Here is a 22,667-nt window from a genome sequence, read left to right as displayed (position 1 = left end):
CAACTGGGTACCTCCAGAGAAATAAAACCAATAGAATCTATCTACCTACCCCTTTGTAAGGAAATTTATTTTTACAAAATGGCTCACATGATCCCAGGGCCAGTGAGCCTGAAATTTGTCAGGCAGGCCACAAGACTGGAAACTACAGCAAGAGCTGATATTGAATCTTTTTTTTTTTTTTTTATGATAGGCACACAGTGAGAGAGAGAGAGAGGCAGAGACACAGGCAGAGGGAGAAGCAGGCTCCATGCACCGGGAGCCCGACGTGGGATTCGATCCCGGGTCTCCAGGATCGCGCCCTGGGCCAAAGGCAGGCGCCAAACCGCTGCGCCACCCAGGGATCCCTGATATTGAATCTTGAGGGATAATGTTGTCTGAGTATTGGGGACACCTCAGGTTGTGCTACCAGAGGTTTTGAAATCACTGAATGAGGCCCACCATATTATTGAGAGTAATCCTGTTCTTACTGTTAACGGATTATGTAGTGGCTAAGCACATCTATCTACACAGTAGTACCTAGATTGGCATTTGGTTAATAATGGGGCAGCACAGCCTAGACAGCTTCAGAGATAAAACTAACCATAACAGAGGTTATGTATATTGGACCATCACAGGATATATCATAATAGACAATTTTCTATGCCCTATTGCTTATGATTTTTAGTCTAAAACATTTTAAAGGTCTTTATATTTTTCCATGGCAGCATTATGAATAAGCTGGATGCTATATATCTTATACAATACCTATGATATATGTGGGCTTAGCTTAAATAGACCATTGAAATTTAATATTCTTAAATATGAGGTGAGTATTTTCATTACCAACTTATCTGAATTAAATTTTATCACATGGCAGATCTACATTTTTGCCTTATTAACTCCTCTTTAAGATGCAATGCTTTTAAGAAATACACAAAGTATATAATCCCTAATTTTTAAATGACTTAATATCTAGCAATTGACTTATTTGCTACATGTAGTTCCAGTATAGTTTTTTATTCTATATTAATACACTTTTTTCTATTGGTATTCAGAATACCAATATCTATCTTAACATAACTACCTCATTATTTAAAAATATTCTAAATTCATATTTAACAATTAAATCACATTAGACTGACATATGTTGTTGATTCCTCTGGTGTGTTTTTATCTTTAAAATACCTCTGACATGCTATTTGCTCTTCATATTGGAACCATAACCCAAATCTCTACTTTGATTATTTCCTTTTTGTTTCCCAAACATGATCTTGTGTTAGACAAAATGTTTTTATTACTGCTGTCATTTCAATTTACAAATACAATGAGCAACAGTCTATACAAGACTAAAGTATATTATTTATGATAAAATAGGAGATTCATTACTTTTTCAAGCCATGAACATATTATAGCCATAATGCATGAAAAGATTAATATAGGCACATAATTACAATCATTTAGAGAATTTAGCATTCTCTAAAATTTGAAACCTTACTTCATTATTTCATTTAATAAGGACTACCTGTTACTAAATATTTTTTTAAAAATAGGTTGCCTTTTAAATCTTTTATTATTTTGTTTGGTCACCTATGACCTTACCTCCTAGTGATTTCAGGTCAGGATGCCTTCATATTTTAAACTGGCAGTTCAAAATATTATGTAGGTTATTTGTTGGTGTTGTTACAGAATTTAAATTCATATTTCTTTCAATTTACCTTTTTATCAGTGCCTACAGGGAGAACTAAGAGATGACCTTGGAATCCAAGCAGCTAGATAGGGAACACGAAAAGAAAATCAGCTTAAAATTGCAATGGCAAGGTTATGTCCTCTTTGTAATATTCTGAAACACACAAAAAAAAGACAGTTATTGACAAGCAATGAGGCAGATGCAGAAAGCTTTCTGCTATTATATAACCAGAAATGGTAAGAGTTTATTGATTCTCACCTAGACATTTAAATGAGTAAAGAGGATTTTAAAACACTGGTTTTTCCTCTCTGCAAAATTCTTTAACACATTAAAATAAACTCAAATGTAATCTAACAAAGGAGTATTTCTTTTAACTCTTACACACAGAGAGCAGGGTACGATAACTTACTTTCTCCTGTACTTTAAGCACTCCACAAAGACTTATCATAACAGTTGATTGATTTAGAGGATAGATGATTGCTAAGACTTTCCATTCTTGCCCATGATAACAACAGAATGAATCCTAAATTTAAACATGTTTTACTATGGTAATTTGCCCTTGATATGTGTCCATTCTTCAATTTTCACCTGCAAATCGTATCTTATACAATATTTTCAAAATCTGTCATCAATACCTATTATATTTCTACCAATATACTCAGAATTTACATGGAAATGCTATCAGAGATTTAAAACTAGGACTTACCTATCCTTTGGGAGAGAAAAACTATCTAGGCACACACAGCCAATGAGGGGTGAATGACCAGGTAGTTTACATGAAATAAGATCAGCAATGTTAATAATTATTTGTATTTTCCATTGTCACTACCATTGCCCTAAATGGGTTTAGGCTGTCCCAAGTAAAAACATTCACCTACATAAGAAGATAGGGTTTGTTTGTTTGTTTGTTTGTTTTTTATCATAGCTGAGGTCAAACAAGTATTGCATACCTGCCCTGTCAGTTTTTTTGTTCTTATGACTGCTAAAATCTCCAGCTGTAATGAGGCAAGGAATACAATTTTTACAAAACTCAGGTCAATTGAGCTACTTCATTACTAATGGAACCAACTGAGAATTGGTTTAGATATGAGCTTGCTTTGGAGTGGAGGTCTACAAATATCTGACTCTACTCACCAAGTTTTCTATATCAGACTCTGATGGGCTACCATAACAAATTGGAAACCAGGCACCTCACTGTTTTCTACTCACATGAAGTTTTGATTATAATTTCCCCTATTTTCAATTTGGAAGGATCTGAAACATACTGTATCCATACTTGTATTAAAAATTGTCATAATAACATATGTGCATGAATATTATCTCCTTTCATTCTTCATATTTATATTAGAATTAAAATACAACTTAATAAAGACCTTGAATATATTTCAAACTTTTAACCATTTAACATTGATTATTTAAGTGGAAACAGTTCTCTGATAGAGATTTCTATACTGCTCTATTTTCTATTGCCCTTTTAACAAATCACCACAATTTATCAGCTTAAAGCAATGCACATTTATTAACTAACCTCAGGAGGTCAGAAATCCAGATGGACTCAGCCAGTTTTCAGCTTAGGGTCTCAGAGGCCAAAGTTGGTGTCACCCAAGCTCCTTCTGTTTTGGGAGGCTCTGGAAATGAAACAGCTTCCAAACTCATTCTGGTTCTGGAGGCACTTAGTTCCTGGTACTGAAGTCTATGACCTTGCTGGTGTCAAGAGTTTGCCCATATTTATTCTGATGCTTTCCAGCTGTCTCCCAACACTTCTGTGGCACCCATATCCCCCACCAGGTGGTAGGTAGATTCCCTCTCAGACTTCAATTCTCTCCAACTTCCCTTCTGCCATTTTTCACTGCTGTCCTCTTTTTCCAGCTGGAGACAATTCATTGATTATAAGGACTAATATTATTAGATGGAGTTCACCTGGCTAATTCAGGATGCTCTCACTATTTTTTGGCATGTGCCATTGCATCAAAAAAGATCACTTTTTTCACTCTCTTTCATTGTACCTCATCAACAAAGATCATTTGCCATGCAAGGTAATACTCATAGGTTTTGGGGATGAGGTCATTGCATGTTTGGCGGAGGACATTATTCTATCATAGCCTTAGGTCCAGAGGGATTGGTTTACCTTCTCATTTATCTCAGCATTTGTCTGTCACATTTTCCAAAATATCAATACATTGTTCACCATTTTCTAACATAGCCATCCTAAATTTAAATATGATGTTTCTAGCTTAACTATAGACTAAGTAACATGATCCGTGTTTTAGTTGTGAAAAAACAAAATTTGAATCAGATATAAAATTAAGTACCTGAAATCTAACAAAACATTGATGTTTTAGATACTCAGTTAAGAAAACTATTAAGATGAATACTAAAATATAATACATATTTTACCTCCCAGTTTTCCATTTCCATTTCCCAGAAAAAAAAAAAAAAAGTTATAGGATCTTAAACTCCCTGATGTCTTGTCCTTTTTAATCTCTCACCAATAAGACCATGCATTGATGCTCAGAGAAATCAATGAATGTGTGATGGAATATTCTTTCCATACTTAATTAATATTCTGAATGGGCACTACATTTAAATAGTTCCTTTTTATCATTTGTTCCCTCAGAGAACTTAACATTCTTAGGCCAGAAGGAGACATTGTAATTTGTACCTTTCAGCATGTTCTTTTCCCTCTGCAACTTAAACATTATTTGTACTGTAGTCCTATGTTACACACTGTAAGTAGTGCAATGAAAATTTCCTGATCATCACCCCAAGCATATTCTTTAAGAATAATGTATTTATCAGTCCTGAAAGTACTTGTTTATCAATAACTCTACAAGTTTATTTTATGAAAGTTTATTATTTCCTAAAACATATGAAGCAAAAAATAAAAATACTTTTTTCATGTTTCAAATTGTTTTCTATTAATTTTACTTCACTTTTACCCATTTCCAATCTCTGTAAACTAAGCAAACTGTAAACTCTCCTTAGTTTTTAAAGCATGTAATTCTTTCTAATGTGTCTTGATTACTAAGTTCATCAATGAAGTAGAAATTCAACTGATATAACAGTATCTTGTATCTGATATTAACAATAAGAAACTGCATGGATCTATTTTAGGATTTAATTTCTTTGCAGTCTGTCCCTTCAATATCCAAGACATTTCCGGAATGATGGATATTCTATGAGGAAGGCGATGTCAAGCCTGCAGACATGCCTGAACACACTGTGGTAATTTATGGCCTGCTTTCTTGGTGCTAATGTAATGAGCTACATCATATTTGAGGTTCAAGAAGATAAAGAAGCTGTCATTTTGGCATTTTGACATGTATTGCTATTGGAAAAATAAGCCATTTTCAAAAGGATAAAAGCCGTGCACAAATGTTTCTATGTTATTAAATATAAATAAAAGTGTAATTAGAATAATCATGTGTATTTTCTGGCACATTACCACTAAACTGATAATAAAATATCTAGGAAAATCAAACCTAAGTGAGCATTGATATTTTACTTCTTTTTTACATCAATTATATATGGAATCTCTTTAAAAGCACCAATATATACTAAGGTGTTAATAATATACAAAAGTCATGCATATATATATGTATATTAGAATTATTTTTCTAAAGAAGAAGAACAGACATTTAAGTCGGGAAAGCACATTGACAAGTTAGGAAATTATATCTCAGGAAAAAAAAACATTCTGTCTGATGACATTTGTGTATATATCCTCTTATAAACTCTGCTGAATATTATAGTATCTTTATAATTATTTCTATATTTAAATATATGACAATAAATAAATACATTCTTTTATCTTTCCAGTTATAAAACCTTTATGTATGTTTTAAGGCAATTGTCATTTTCTCCATGCCCAGTTAAAATTTTAATTACCAGTAAAAAACACGGGCACAAAATATTTTCTTATCTGATTGTTTAAACCCTTCTCATTCTCAAAAGTTTGAGACAAATAGAAATTTTAGTTTATTTATTTTTTAAAAGGCTACAACCATGATTCAAATACAATTGCTTTCTAAAAGTCTACTCATTTCACCATGCAAGAGGCCACAAATACAGAAAACAGCAGCTATTTGTTTAACGTGTAGTGAAGAGTTGTTATATGGTATATGTTTTATATAGTTGGCCATCTGAAAAGATTAGTGGAAAAAAATCACATTAACATTAGATTTTTTTACCTAGTTACAAATGCATATTTTCTCCTAGCTTTTGGTATCTAAAAGTATCCCATCACTTTTCCACCTTTGCAGAAGCCTGTGAAATACTAAGATAAATCACTATATAGATGTATATAATTACATTCACCTATCATTCTGAGTTTGGGATATATCTAACCTCCTCAGCACCTCAGGTTTTAAAAAATAATAGTTCTCAATGATAGAGTTGAGCAATCGATATTAACCGAATCTTGTTTAATCCTATTGACTGTACTCCCTCCCTCATGCTCATTGCTATTATTTTGCCTCTTGATCCCTCTTTCTCACTGTTTCCTTAGCCAGATGGAAGAAAATTCTTTTAGATTACATCACAGAGGTAACATGCCTCTCATAAAGTAATATCCATATGTCAGGGAAAAAAAGAAAATTTGAATTGAAGAGAAAATATTACAAAGATGACTATTCATCACTTTAAATGAAAATAGTACTATCCAATAAGGAATTCAAAACTTGTCTATCAGCAAATTATTTTCAAAAAAGGTACCCGTGACTAGACCATTAACTTTTCAATGACCTTATCAAAATATTATTCAATAAACCTCTCTATATGCAACATATATATGCATATAGATAATCTGTCTCAAATTTATGAAGCAGGCTAAAGTCATTCAGTGTTAGTGACCCAGATTCCTTTTTTCTAAATTCAGATTTACCAAATATTTTCTGAACCTTTCCTATTCTGTTAGCATTATTTTAGGCATTTTCTAGGATTCCACCTCATTTAATGTTCACAAAAATTCTTTATGCCCATTGTATTACAGAAGAAATAATAGCAAAATTATTAACCCCTCCAACAGTCTTAGGGTTATTGTTCCTTGCCTAAGACCTACAGATAATAACAGACATATCTAGCAACCAAATCTTCTGAAACCACATCAATCAAAACCTAGCTCTTATCTGTACCAATGGCTCTTCTACAATGTTAAATATACAATACTATCAGGTCATCTAATGTTTAGAAATATGCAAAGTCTCTAGGTGCAGACTATTTAGCTTATGCCGTGGTCATTTAAGTCAATTACTTGAAATTGATTGTTTCAAAAGCATTCTGTCAAGGACTCTGCCTTAGAACAGTGTCTAGAATAGGTCACTCAGTAATGTTAGCTGTTATTATTCCCTAAAACATTCAGCAGCTTTCTTGAAGCTGGGTGTTGATGCTTTTGCCATTAAAAATTCCATTTACAAAATTAAAGGAGGAGAAATCATTTTAGTAGCTTTGCTTCACTTGACTTTTCATATGCATATGATACAAAATGACAAAAGGACGTATGTCAATTATGTACTGGCTTGATTGATTCAATTTTAGTTAACTCCTCTAGACTTCTCTTAGTATTTTCTATTTTATTTTAGATTTTTTATGTAGAGAAATATGTTTAATATAAATTAGTAAACTGGCTTTCTTTTGGGACTTTTGTTTTAATTGGCAAATTAGTAAACAAATAATTATCCCTAATGATACATTTACCAGGTAATAAAGATAATTTGCTGCAAAATTGTTTTTTTTTTCAAATAAGAAACCTCAAAATGCTATAAATATATAAACATATATGCATATGCTTATCATACATGCATATTATTGTGTATAGTATTTTAAAGCACATTTGATTTACATTAAAACCTATTTTGTACTAAATTAATATAGATCATGGGAAATCTTGTAGATATATTGTCCAAGGGCATCATTTACAATAAGATATAATAATCATTCTATCCTAATATGTACTCTTAAGTTTAGAGTATTATCTTATAGATAGAAAGTCTTATTAAGTCTAACTTAATATTAAGTAAAGAAATGATAAACCTAATAAAATGTATCAAGACATTAGTCTTCTTTTTTTAAGATTTTATTTATTTATTCATCAGAGACACAGAAAGAGAGAGCCTGATGCAGGACTCGATCCTGGGACTCCAGGGTCACACCCTGGTCCAAAGGCAGGCACTAAACCGCTGAGCCACCCAGGGATCCCCAAGACATCACTCCTCTAATGAATAATGAAGAATATTATTAGAATAGCTTAGGTCATAAATTCTACTTTACCTAAAATATAGATATAATAAGGACATTAGTGGAAACTTATTTGATGATATTAACCTAATCTGGCTTGTTTGATTTTATTCAAGTGAAACATTTACATTTTAGTGTAAAATACCTGGGTTATTATTTTTTTTATTGAATAATTTTCAACTACCATAAAAATTAAGGACTTATTTTGGTATCACTGAAATCAGAAGTAATCACAGTGGGGCACCTGGATGGCTAAGTTGGTTAAGAGTCTGCCTCTGGCTCAGGTCATGTCCTCAGGGTTCCCGGGATGAAGCCCCACATTGGCGTCCCACTCAGAGGGGAGTCTGTTTCTCCCTCTCCTTCTGCCCCTCCCCCACCTACACTTGTGCTCTCTCTCTCAAATAAATCAATAAAATCTTTAAAAAAAAAAGAGAGAGAGAAGTAATCACAGTAAGACACCATGATTCTACATGTAACTTCTCCCCACATTTGACAGGAACTTTAAAACTACGATGAGCAGAAGGGACATTAGGGAAAGAGCTCCAAATTTCCAGTAATAAAAGATATTTTGGAAGACAAGTACATGAAAACTTGCTAGATATGACATTCTTTGTTTATGCATTATGCAGACTCTGAAGCCAGATGATTTAGATTCAAGCTCCAGCTCCATCACATGCCTATGTAAGACCCTGGAGAAGTTGCCTAACATTTCTGTCTCTGTTTTCTGATCAGTAAAACACTGGTGATAATAGTGGCACCTAGACCATAAGGCCCTTAGAGATTAAATGATTCAACAGTGCCAGTGTCTGGTAGGTAGCAAAGATTCTGTAAGTGTTATCTGGTAAGTCTTATCATCTATCTTTTCCTAGACATGAATAAAACCACTTTTATGTACATTTCCTTTTACTTTCAGCAAACAGAACTAATAATCCTCATTCAGTTATCTTCATTGAAATCTCATAATGGCTATTACCTTTATTTCCAGAAGACCTTCCTAGGAGCAATGAGATTCTTACCTAAACTGAAGAACTAGAACACCACTAGAAGGAATATACTATGACATGTACTTAGAATGCTTTATGCAATCAAAATTAACTTAATAAGGATGTCATTAGCTATACAAAATGAAAATAATTTTTCAACTTTGCATATAATACTGTAAATAATGATAAAAATGATTAAATGTTTAAGTATACTACACTGAAGAATATAATTTTAAAGCAGGCTATAATGAAATATATATTTATATGTGTTTAACTTCTTTTTGTATTTTGTATTTTTTATTCTGATGGTTTGGAACCTGAATTAAAGGCCTAAAGTAAATCTAGGAGTGCCTTGGTGGATCAGTTATGTGTCTGACTGCTCCTCCCCACTTCATTTGTACTCTCTCTCTCTCTCTCAAAAAAAAAAAAAAATTCCTACATTAAAATCTATGTCTTAATAACATCAAAGAAAGTGTAATAAAAAAAGTTAATACTAAAAAAAAAGTTAATACTGTATCAAAACGGATATTACTGATACAGTTGCTAATTTGGGATACCTCTGTAATAGTAATATTTTGCAATTATATTGTCCTTTTGTCTCAAATGTTTCACAAATTTTCAAGTGTCTACATAGGGTGAAATTTGCAGTGAAATTTTCCCTTAGGTAAAACAACATTTCTGCAATAGAACAGTGACCTCATACACATTTAAATGCATAAAATTGAAATTATCTCTTTTTTTCTTTTGAAAATGACTGAGAAATTTAAATACATAGAATACAACTATGAAAGCAATATTAGACAAGAAATCATAACTAATACTGAAGCTTCCAAACCCAGTTACAGAAAAAGCAGAAACAGATAAATACATAACTTGAAGTATTACCAAGATATTATGATCTTGAAAGTTGCCTGGTGTAAGGAGCTGATAAAGAGCTGTCCTTTTCAAAATCCGCTAAGTGAGGCCACTGACCATTGATAATTTGGTGTTCCCAGTCACATCTGTACAATCTATTTAGGTCAGAGGAGACTGCTAGGGATACTGATGGCCAGCTCTGACAATTTATGTAAATTTTTCAGATACTGTAGGGACTTCAGTTCACCAGCCCTTCTCTTTCCTCCTTAGTGTGTGCTGGCTGTCAAGAGCTACTGTCAGGTTACACTGGTGCCTGGAATTAACTTGTCAATGAATATTTGTAAATCTGGCATTGTGCTAACCTCTCAACATACACGTGATGTCACAATCTAGTTTCAAATATATTGTTTATATAAGAAATGAGGAGTGTATTGCTATGTCTCCTGAAGTTTAATCATATGGGTGACGGGCACTGAGGGGGGCACTTGATGGGATGAGTGCTGGGTGTTATGCTATATGTTGGCAAATTGAACTCCAATAAAAAAAAATCATATTCTTCATATACACTTCAGTTTATGATAACAACAATCCTTTGGTCTGTGACAACATTAATAGGATGTGCAAGGACTGTCTTCAAGTAGCTTACCTTTTCTCAGGAAAAAAACATTTAAAAACCCTTTTCCCCTTATATTTCTAGCATTGTCAGGTAATTAATTCTCCTCATATGGAAAATTTTATTTTAATGTAGTCAGTGTTATTATTATTATTAAAGCTTCCAAATAAGGCACAGTTAAATCACCACTTTCATACACTGCTGGTGAAATATGAATACAATAGGTATTGTATATTATATATAATAAGAATATAATATGAACAGCTTTTGGAAATCTTTATTAAAATGATAAATGTCATTCTCTTGAACCCAGCATCCTATTTAAAAAGTATATATAGGGGCGCCTGGGTGGCTCAACTGGTTAAGCATCTACTCTTGATTTCAGCTCAGGTCATGATCTCAGGGTCAGGAGATCAAGCATCTGCCTCGGGCTCTGCACTCAGTTTGGAGTCTCCTTGCCCCTCTTCCTCTGCTCCTCCCCTACTCAAGCACTCTCTTTTTCTCTTTCTCTCTCTCAAATAACATAAATAAAATCTTTAAAAAATAAATAAAATAAAGAGTGTGTATAAATACACTATGTATACTTTCCTCATGTGAGAAATATATCAGATCACTGTAGTATTTTCTTGTAACAGAAGGTGTTGGAAATACTATGAATCTCCCTAGATGGCACATTAAATAAATTATAGTATTTCTGTCTATATTTGTGCAAATACACACATACAAAGTATAATATGATCTCATTAAAAGCATGAGGATCATTTTTTTCTGTATTATTGAGGATATCTCCATAATATATAAACTGAAAACATAAGATGTACAACAATTTATGTACTGTGTGGCCAACCGTATTTTAAAAGAAGTCAAGGGGAAGAGTATAAATACATATCTGCTTAAATGTTTATACACAAAGAATATCCAGGAACTTGTTACATTTGTGTTCCTACTCCTGGAGGTGAACACTGGAGATTCAAGAGACCGGAAGAGGCAAAGAAGTTCTTATTTTATGTTTTCTAAGCCTTTAGGAAGTTGATTTACAGGAATGTTTTACCTTAGTAACAGTCAAAACCAAAAAATAATAACTTAAAAAATGTTTACCTAACTTCTTTCTCTCTGAGTCTCTCCTAAGTTTCTCATTTGATTAATAAGTGTTTATCCTCCAAGAGATTCTGGGGCAAATAGAATGCCTCTTCAATAGTTCAAAGTACAAGATCACATCTTCATTATTTAAGGTTCAATTTTTTATTTATTTATTTATTTATTTATTTATTTATTTATTTATTTAATATTTTATTTATTTATTCATGAGAGAGACAGAGAGAGAAAGGCAGAGACATAGACAGAGGGAGAAGCCAGTGGCTCCTTGCAGGGAGATGGATGTGGGACTGGATTCCTCGACTGGGAAAATGCCTTGAGCCAAAGGCAGATGCTCAACTGCTAAGCCACCCAGGCATCTCAAGTTTCAACATATTTATTTTTATTTTTATTTTATTTTTATTTTTTTATATTTTTTTCAGTTTCAACATATTTAAAACTGAAGACATTTATTATACTGCAGTGTAGCTCTTTGGGACTTTTATATTTTTAACCAGCTTTTGGAAATTAAAAATAATAAATTTTGACAATTAAATGAAATTTAAGTAACACCTGGTCATAAATGCATTAAAGTAAATCAAAGGTAGTTTTATTTTCTTGGAGACACCATACTAAATAAATAAAAGAAAATGGTGGGCTTATTTTGGATGTGGGTGGGACACTGCTTTAGAGTTAGTTTATTTTCTCTAAATAATTATTTTAAGAACATTTTTTGGATATTTTAATTATGGGTCTGGCTAGCACTTACACTATGAATTGCTTTTAGAAACAGCTGGAAACTTGATATTTTAAGGACAGGAATTAAACTTACAGAAATAAAATAATTAAATCCTGCAAATGGAAAATTTTTAATAGTTTCAAATACATAGGTAAACATATAAATTATTATAGAGAATATATAAAATTTAGATTATTATCTATCCATAGTAACAATAATTGCAGAAAGCATCACACTGTTTTTTCCTCTGAACTTTAACAACATACTGTATCTTATGCTCTTTAACAAATGTGGCTGTACCTTTTGATAGTTAGATAAGTCTCCTAATTCAAGGTGTTATCTTAATTTTCTTTATATATATATACAACTGCACTTTTAGATTATAAAAATTCTAACCTTCATTGTTTCAATGAATATATATTGGTGATTTAGTACTTTTTCTGTCTCCATTTTATGCCTAACATCGTTCACTTCATAAAATGAATAACACTGTCCATCTGTAGCCATGAAAAATGTGGCCCTATTTTAAAAATACAAGCTGAAAAATGAATTTACTAAAATGCAACTCAAACAATTAACTGGCCATTTGTTTAAGTATGAATGCCTAAGTATAGTTTACCTTCTTAAATAAGCAAGAAATAAGGATGATAGTGTTGGAGGGTGGGGAGAATAGCAGGTTATCATGTACATATGAGGAAGAGAAAAATTATAATTACATTTAAATTGTGGGTGATTTTGTGGTTATAATTTGGCTACTAATAAGTGCAGATTTAAAAAAAATTATCCCCCATTGGGACGCCTGGGTGGCTCAGTGGTTGAGCATTTGCCTTCAGTCAGGGCTTAATCCTTGGTTCCTGGGTTGAGTCCCACGTCGGGCTCCTGCAGGAAGCCTGCTTCTCTCTCTGCCTGTGTCTCTGCCTCTCTCTCTGTGTCTCTCATGAATAAATAAATAAATAAATCTTAAAAAAATTATCCCCCTATTAAATTTTTTATGGAACTTGTGCTTAGAAAAAAAAAATCAATTAACAATAGAGGTGACTATTTTTTGTTACATGTACTATATGATGAGCCCTGGCTCAGCAGGTTTGCATTATCATACATTTTCTATTACTTAATCCTAAGAAGTGAGGTAGCTCATTCATTCATTCATTCATTCATTAAATAAATATTAGTGAATACCTACTCCTATTTATCAGAGATCTAGAAAGAAACAAATCTGTTTTTTTGCAGCTTAGAATCTGGTGGTAACATAATGACACTAAATTATCATCAATAAATAAATGACTCATGCAGACAGTATTTTAGAAGGTGAACACAGTTATGAAAAATACAACAGATAAGGAGTCTGGTAAAACCCCTTACTCACTCAGGTGTCAATGTTTACTAAAGTGGTCAGAGCTGACCTCAGTGGAAGGCTCGCTACAAGCAGCAGGGGAGATGGTCTCACAGCTCCTTAGCTCCATGCAGAGGGAAAAACTAACACAAATGCCATAACTCATCATGGCTTCATGGATGTTTAAGGACAGGACGAGCAATAAGGGTGATATGGCTATAACGAAGTGAGCAAGGAAGACACCTTGAAGATCAAATCAGAGCAGTGCATGGATGGAAGGTAAGGGAAAGGTTGTAGGGCCGTGCAGTTCCTTTTAAATACTTTGGAATAAAATGGGGAAATAATGTAGAGCTGTGAGGAATTACAGCATCTAATATACATATTAAAAACTCTCTAGGCTAATTTTTAGACTGATGTGGGACAAACTGCATGTGGGCCTCCCCGGGAAACAGCCCCTGAGATGGAGGTCTGCAGGCATGACATTTATTAAGGAACAGTGACAAGAACACCTGTGAGATGCGAAGAAAGAGGATTGGGCAGAGGAAGAATTTCATATGCCATACAGCCTCAGCAAAGGCCTCAGCAAAGACTTCAGCTGATACCAGGATATTGTAGAATTGGTTCAAATTGGTGATGGAAGTCCACCCCAGTGATGAAGCATATGCTTAGAAAAGGCAGCTACCTTTGGCTGAAGGAAAATCCAAGGGAGGGATTCAGCCTGTCAACAAGCAACATTTCCAGCAGATATTGGAGAGGACCATATCATTCTGAAGGAGAAACCTAGGCAGGACAACAGCACCCACTGCAATGTATAAGAAGGAACCATAGGGAGAACTTCTAGGCTACTGAAGTGATCCAAAAGAGATTATAATTTTCTTGGACCAATATGGTGGACTTGGTGGGAGAGAACTGATTCAATTCTAGACATATTTTGAAAGTAGAGTTACCAACATTGCCTGAGAGATTAAATGAGGAATGTAAGAAAAAGAACAACTCTCAACAATTAAGAATAACTTCGAGTTTCTAAGACATGCAACTGTAGATGAAAGAATATCCATTAACCGATTTGAGAAAGTTGAAAGAACAGGTAAAAGCAAGAAATTTAAGAGGTCAATTTTATGCATGATTTGGGGATATCTGTAAAATAATTATGTGTTAGCCTGTTGAAAGCTGATTAATGATTTCCTGTAGAATATTATATTAGATAGATGATTTGGGAATCATTAATATGTATGTGATTTTTAACATCACAGGACCAGATGAAATAAACAGGGAAGGGACTATGAACAAAGGGGAGAGGGTAAATAACATCCAGGCAATCAGTGGTTCCGGATCCGTTATTTCAACTCTCTATTTTTATTTCAAAAACATCAGTAAAAGACAATGCTAAAAGGTCTTAAGGGACTTTCTCATTCTTCCCAGTAGAATAGGAATATCACCATGAATTTCCCCAGTTCAAAATCATTAAACCTGTTATGATTTAAATGGTTCAGTTGAGTATTCTCATAAGATCATTTTATATTTATGCATATATAAAGTGATGTCCCAAAAAGTTTTTAAACAATTAAATGACTGATTTGGGATTTAAAACTAGGACAGCAAATTGTTTCATTAAACTCTAGTGAAAATAAACTATAATACTATTTAATAATGCTTTGTGTTTCATTTTGTTAAAAAAAACATATTGACTTTAAATTGTTTTCAATTGTGGTCTAAAATTGAAAAGGGTATATTGTGACCTATTCTTACCTTTATAAATCTGAGATATATATGTTTAATTTTGTTTCAATTTTGATAAGGCTTGAACGTCTCCCATGAGTTTTCCAAGTGGACCTGATGACCTGACAATGATTTTTTTTTAATCTTTTTTTTTTAATTTTTTTATTTATGATAGGCACACAGTGAGAGAGAGAGGCAGAGACATAGGCAGACATAGGCAGAGGGAGAAGCAGGCTCCATGCACTGGGAGCCCGACATGGGATTCCATCCCGGGTCCCCAGGATCGCGCCCTGGGCCAAAGGCAGGCGCCAAACCACTGCGCCACCCAGGGATCCCGACCTGACAATGATTAATCATACAATCGGAAAATTCTGGTTACCAACCAGCCAGCTCACTCTGTCACTAGATATTTTAGTAAGACCTGAAAAAAAAAAAAAAAAAAAGTAGGCCAGGTTTTCTTTTTCTCTGACTTAGCCTTTCTTCATTCCTTTTTTTTTTCCTTCTGTGTGTGTGTTTGTGAGTCTGTGTGCATGCTCACACATTCATGTGTGTTTCTCTCAGTGTTTAATGTGGGAATCAAAAAAAGAGAGCAATTGCTGGAAAAGTATCAACTGCATGTAGACCATGCAGAATGGAAGCAACATGTAAAAAGAATGTCCGTTGTACCCACGTTTCTGAGAGTTTCATCCTTTCCACCTTTCAATATTAATTTTATTCTCTTCTCATATCCGTGACTTTAGAGAAGCAAAATGTAAAAAGTAATCCAAGAGACAGTGTTTGCTAATTATTTGAATCATAAATTTAATATTTTGCAAATCATTATAATATAATAATGGCCGTTTAAATTTTTAAAGATACATGCAATTAAAAGAAAACATATCAAATGTATAAAAATTGTTGTTTCTGATAAAGGAGGTAAAAAGGAGTAAGGAATGGGATATTATGAAATGATTATATCTTTATATCTATGTATCTGTGCATTTATATACAGATAAATGAAGGTGGAGATAATGACTTGGATAGAGACAATGTTAATAGTGAACTCTGAAAAGAGTCATACAATTAAGTCAGCCCTCTGCACTTAACATAAAAAGAAAATTTTATAACAGTATTTATTTGTGGTACAACAATATTAATAATAATATTGTCAAACCATGTGAAATTGCTATATTCATAAATAAAATAGATACTGACAATTACATGTTATTTAAACTTACCCTAATAATAACAAGTCACATTTACCTGGAATATCATACTCTGAACATTATATGCTATCCTTACAAAAACTCCATGCTATTATCAGGAATTACTCGGGTGCTGCTGGGGTGGTTCAGTAGGTGAAGTGACTGACACTTGATTTCAGCTCATGTTATAAGATCACACCCAGTGTCAGGCACCAGGCTGGGTGTGGAGCCTGCTTGAGATTCTTTCTCCCTGTTCCTCCCCACCCCCTATATGTCCACTTGAACTCTCTCTCTCTCTCTCTTTTTCTCAATAAAAACAAACAAAAAGGGAATTACCCATGTTAGAATGGTTATATTGATGCTCAGAGAGGTTAAGTTGCTCAAAGTTAGGGAGTTATTAAACATCAAACTAGATATTCTGAGTCCTAATTTATAAACCTTATGAAAGTGATCATGTGCCTATGTTCTAGCCCTTGTTCTGCCAATAATTGTGAGAATTCTTAGATTTATAATATCCTTATCTATAAAATGAAAAGACTGTATTATATGACTGATTTATAACTCAAAATCTATTAAAGAACTTTAATTCTATTTTTTAACAAAAGCATCATTATTATTTTTGCATCTACTCTGGGAATATAAATATACTTCCTTATTCATCCCTGCTAATTAGCTGAATGTGTCACTGAGATTGGCTAAGCATGGATCTCTCATGCTGTTTAGTCTAACTAGTTCTACAAAGATCTGTTTAGACTAAAAAGTAAGAGGGTCACCCAACAGTAATGTCTAACATTGCTATCCTTTTCTCTATTAAATGATCTTCTTCAATTTTATACAGCAGTGGCATTCATATATGTTTTTGTGGTAAAATCTTTGATTTTTCAAATGGAATTTTATGGAGAAACAAGTAAAAAATAGACCTGTATAGTGTGTTCTTGTTGAACCTGAGCTATTGCCTCTGTTTGACTATGTATAATGTCTTGAAAATTCTGAGGTTCCAGGAAATCTGGTTTGATGACCACTATCCAATATTTGTATTTTCTGTTGCTTTGCATATATAAGAACACTAAATCTTTCACTGTATTTCTTTAAAGTTTCAGGATTCAACATATCATTCTCAAACTGGCTCTCATCTAAAAACAATGGTTAAGAACCCACAAGATCCTTCATGTGAATTTTCTATGATATTATGAATGTAGTATGATTAGAAAAATGCCAAACAAAGAATTAGTGCAAAATACAGTCATATACTATATTTGACTCTTGGAAAATATATTATTTAAAAAATCTGCTTGAGACAAATTATCTGTTATCACTGACATTTCATTTCTAGATGGCAACAAGCTTGACATTCCTATATGATGCTTATCACTGTCCCACATATGGTGAGCCCTTCTCATGGTGAACATGGATACCAGAAAGGAAACAAGGAAGACCTCCTGCACTTCCCATCCATTATTGCAGCAGTGCCCTGCAGGATGAAAAAAACTTTTCGTGCTGAATTTTTTTTTAAAAAAAAAGAAGAATGTTTTCACAAGGCACAAACAGTGTTTCATATACCCAAAGAATATAGAGATGCAAGGTTAATTATGTTTTCAATAAGCTGTTTTATTTTGTTAGAAAATGTTCCTTCTTATTCTGAGAGTGTTTTTCCTAGCATCTTTCAACATGTTGGATCATGTAAGTCATTCTAACTTCTCCTTATAATCTAAAGAAACAATTCAGCAATAATATTAAATTATAAAAGATGAATATACAAAAAGAAGCATTTTGAAATATATTTTTTATAGAGTGAAAAACACTGGTCCTTCTAAAGACGAATCTCTCTCTTATTTTGAAGCTTTTACTTTTTTAGTAGCTTAACAATCGTATGTCCCCAGCACTATCCTAGTACATCCAGCTTCACAAATGTTGTGTTCGTTCATAGTAACCTAGTCCTTGTGTGGTCATTTAGAGCAGCCATTTTTTTCTGTAAATGGCCAAAGAGTTCATATGTTAAGCTTTGTGTGCCATACAGTGTCTGTTGCCACTACTCAACTCTGCCATTGTGGGCATGCCAAAGCAGCCATAGATATGATGCAGACAAAAGCACATGGCTGTGTTCCAATAAAACTTTACTAAAAAGACAGAGAGCAGGCCAGATTTTGTCCACAGAACACAGTTTACTTATCCCTACTTTGAGAGAGTCTTTTAAAATCTATTTCGGGGACACCTGAGTGGCTCAGCAGTTGAGCATCTGCCTTTGGCTCTGGGCATGATCCCGGAGTTCCAGGATCGAGTCCTACACCAGGCTTCCTGCATGGAGCCTGCTTCTCCCTCTGCCTATGTCTCTGCCTCTCTCTCTGTGATGCTCATGAATAAATAAATAAAATCTTTAAATAAATAAATAAATAAATAAATAAATAAATAAATAAATAAATAAAATCTATTTCATAGAATTATTTTATTAATTTAGCTAGTCATTCAGAGGTCCAGAAGGGAAAAGAACAAAGTATGGTAAGGGAAGAGTAATATTCAGTCTATATAAATGCTGCCGTCTAAATTGTGTGGTTTAGTAACTAGCAGTTCATCAGGGATTTGTGATCTGTAAGAGACCAAAAGGAATAAATCTGTAGAAATGAAGTGTTACCTATTTCAATCATATATATATATCTAAAATCAATCAGCCTTTTCCTCACAATTCTCTGCACATATCACTGCATGAGAGAAATGACTTATTCCTCAACAAATGAAAATCTATGGCGAAAACAAAAGTAATGTCCCCTGGTAGTGCCAAACTGCATGGCACAGTAGAGGATTATATCACTCCTTGTTTTCTATTGGCCATTATTCTTGAATCTGCCAATCCCTTCATTTTCCTGAGCTGCAATTTCCTCACCTATGAAAGAAATAGACTGGTTTAGATGATATCTAAATCCTTTCCAGTTTTAAAATTCTATTAAGTAGCAACCCATTTCTCACCTGATATCATCAGAGATCACCATGGAAATTCTCTGTCCCTTTTTGTCTTTGTAATAGCAAATCTCATATTATGTTTTGCCTCATGTCTAATGCTGCCATTTCAATGATTCTAGACTGACTACTTATTTCCATTTTCGTAATGGTTCTATATTTTAAGTATCCTTTTTTTCTTCTGTTGCCAAAGAAAAAAATAATTAACTTTCTCAATTATGTAAGTTTTTAAATAATGCAACCTGAAAACTTTTCCTCTCAAAAAATACCCTGTGAATGAAAATTACATTTTTTTTAGTTTTTCTCTTTGTTGAACTACTTTTTGGATCTGTGGAAGAACATCAACAAAGGAGGCAGTCCTTGAAGCAAAACAATTGACAAATAGCTCCTCTAAGCAGCTGACAAAGACCGTATTGTGTCACCACACAGCAGTTGGAAAGTTTAATGAAGAAGAGAAGTGAAGAGCCAAATAATTGACTTTTTAAAAAGCAATCCCTTGAAAATTAAAAGGAAGTTGTGGCATCATATGTTACACACATAATAGGTTAACTTTTATTAACCCAATAATGACTAAAACCTACTTCTTAATAAGCAGAAACATTTCAATCTTTAAAATTAGGTAAGATACTTGCCAAACTTCATAAGGGCAAATCTTTTAAAGGGATGGATAAAAATTTTAAAAAGGCAGATTAAAGAATAAAATGTGCATTCATAAGAGCACGTTTTATCACATCTTCCATTATAAAATTTCTTATTATGAAAAATTAAGCACCACAGATAGCAACAAATTAAAATGTTTATATATTATCTTCTTTATAAACCAATTAAAAATATTATATGTTGTGACTAAAATTAAATTAAGTTTATATGTTTTGAGTAGAAGAAAAGGGACTATGGCTAGAATGAACTCAAACATGAAGACTAGAATGAAGACTCCAGTCTTCTGTACTTTCAAATACCAGGATGACATATATGAGCCAAGAGACATACGAGTATGTTGAAGATGGATGATGATGAGAGAGAGAGTCAAAATCAGCTGTGGAGGACCTTACTTCAAATTCTGGCTAGATTATCTCTTACCAAACACTCAACATTATTGAACTTTGTATTAGCTGTAAAGTTGGATGGATCATCTGCACCTTACACCTAACAGCTGCTGTGCAGTTCAAAAGAGATCATGTAAATATGAGTTTAGAAAGTGGCAAAGTGCTGTAAAATTGACTCCCCTGGAAGCACAGAGAAAGAGAAACAAATGAATCTAGAACCTGAATAATTGCACTGGTTGCTAGCCCTGGTTCTGTCTCTAATTAACCAGGTGACTTTGGGTGAGTCATTCCCTCTGGACCTGAAATGTCTTTTTTGGAAAACAAGACAAATGTTGTTTTAGATGGTCTCTATGCCCACTTTGGCTTGAACTTCTATTATTTATAGCAGAAAACCTATCTTCAGGGTCTGGTTTCTCTTGTCAGCGTATCTTCTCCCTGAGTGAACTCATCTACTGCTGAGTTGGCATAGCTATTTATGTGATCATTTATTTTTAAACTATAATCTTTGACTACTATGTTCTAGGCTATTGAGCTCTAGTCTATATCTCCAATGCCAAATTCTTTCCAAAGGTCAAAAACCCTCTCCTCCATATGCTAGAAATATATAAAATACATGTGAAAATAATAATTTAAATTTAATAATTAAAAAAATGAAATCACTATCTTCCCTGTATTAAGAAATCAAATAAAATAATCTCTCTTTGCAATTCTTCACTCAAATGGTGGCACTAAAAGCCATCTTAGTAACCTCATTTAAAAAAAAAGGGGGGGGAGAGAAAGAGAGAGAATTAATCCATCATTCCTACACCAATTAATTACAAGTCCAATAAAGCTTACTTTTTCAAATATTTTAATTTTTTTTTAATTTTATGTATTTATTCATGAGAGACACAAAGAGAGAGACAGAGACATAGGCAGAGGGAGAAGCTGGCTCCACACAGGGAGCCCGATATGGGAGTCCATCCCAGGACTCCGAGATCATGCCCTGAGCAGTAGGCAGACACTCAACCACTGAGCCACCCAGGCATCCCAAGCTTACTTCTTCAAATATTTGTTCTACGCAGGCTAAATTTTCTAAAAGATAATGTCACAACAGGCCACTTGGAGAAAAATCACAAAAATAGAAATAAATAACCTAAAAAAGAGAAATACACCTATAACCCTATCTCTCAAGGCTTAACATTGTCAAGTTTATCATATATCTTTATTTTCTACATCTTTATAAGTACACAAGTATTATAATCTTATGAAACTAAAATAATATTTATAATGCTTGATAAATTTAATTTCTCGCATAGTTAAAAATGAAAATCATTTTGTGACATATATATGAATATATATTTCCTAACTCATTCTTTTCAAAAGCCACACAGTAATTCATCCTATGAATGAGTATTTAGATTGTATTACTCTTTCTATAACATTCAAAAATTACTGGGGTGAATATATACCTTTACATATTGAGGAGGCAAATATATATTCATATAAATAAATATGAATATATATGCAATACACACGTATTATGTACATTAGTCTTTTGTTTTTTAGATGGTAAAACTTCCAATTTTCAAAAACTGGTCTTTCACTCTCATTTCCTACTGTCCTAATTCAGAGATTTGTAATGTCTCTTGTGTTACCATGACAATTTCCTAACTGTTGCCAATGACTATAAGCTTTTGGTCTTTAAACCTGTTTTCCACATCACCAGTCAAGTGTTTTATTTAAAACAGAAATGAGAACATGATGGTGCTCTGATTAAATGTGTTACTATCTCCCGGATCCCCATAGAATAAAGCAAAGAGTCATAGATTGCATACAAATCCTCCGTGACATTGTCATAATCTTTCTTGTATCCTCCCAGTAATTAGACAATCTTCTGTCTCTTGCTGACTCTAAATTCAGTTATAACATTATTCATTTCCATGGAACCAGGGCAGAGGGGCTATATCTTCACATGCTTACAAAGCCTTTTTTCTACATTTTTGACTGCCTTACTTTCATTTTCCTCTAAGGATTAGTTCAAATATTATATTCACCAAGAAGCTTTCAGCAAACCTTTAGACTGGGTTATATAGTCACTTTATGCATCCTCACTTCCAAAGTCCTATCACCACTTTACTCTCTCATTTTAAAGTTCTCAAAAAGCAGGAGCTATGTCATGCTTAATGCCTAGCATTCTGTAAAATACCCAATAGCCTACTGAACTTAATGGAGTTTAGACTTTTGAGATGAATAAAAATCTCAGGTTAACCTAGACTTTGTCAGTTGT

The 22,667-nt window shown here is 33.3% G+C and overlaps 1 long non-coding RNA gene across 1 annotated transcript in view; it reads left to right on the top strand.

The window, feature by feature from the left end:
- LOC144287852 (uncharacterized) overlaps nucleotides 1–5,031 on the top strand; it is a 102,363-nt gene extending 97,332 nt beyond the window's left edge. Inside the window, exon 6 of the long non-coding RNA XR_013355632.1 lies at nucleotides 4,799–5,031. This is a non-coding gene — a long non-coding RNA (uncharacterized LOC144287852). The remainder of the gene's footprint in view (nucleotides 1–4,798) is intronic.
- The last annotated feature ends 17,636 nt before the right edge of the window (nucleotides 5,032–22,667 follow it).

This window comes from Canis aureus, chromosome 17 (genome assembly GCF_053574225.1).
Source record: "Canis aureus isolate CA01 chromosome 17, VMU_Caureus_v.1.0, whole genome shotgun sequence".
NCBI classification, from domain to species: domain Eukaryota; kingdom Metazoa; phylum Chordata; class Mammalia; order Carnivora; family Canidae; genus Canis; species Canis aureus.
The sequence above is the reverse complement of the archived record's forward strand: the minus strand, read 5'-3'. Positions and strand labels throughout refer to the sequence as shown.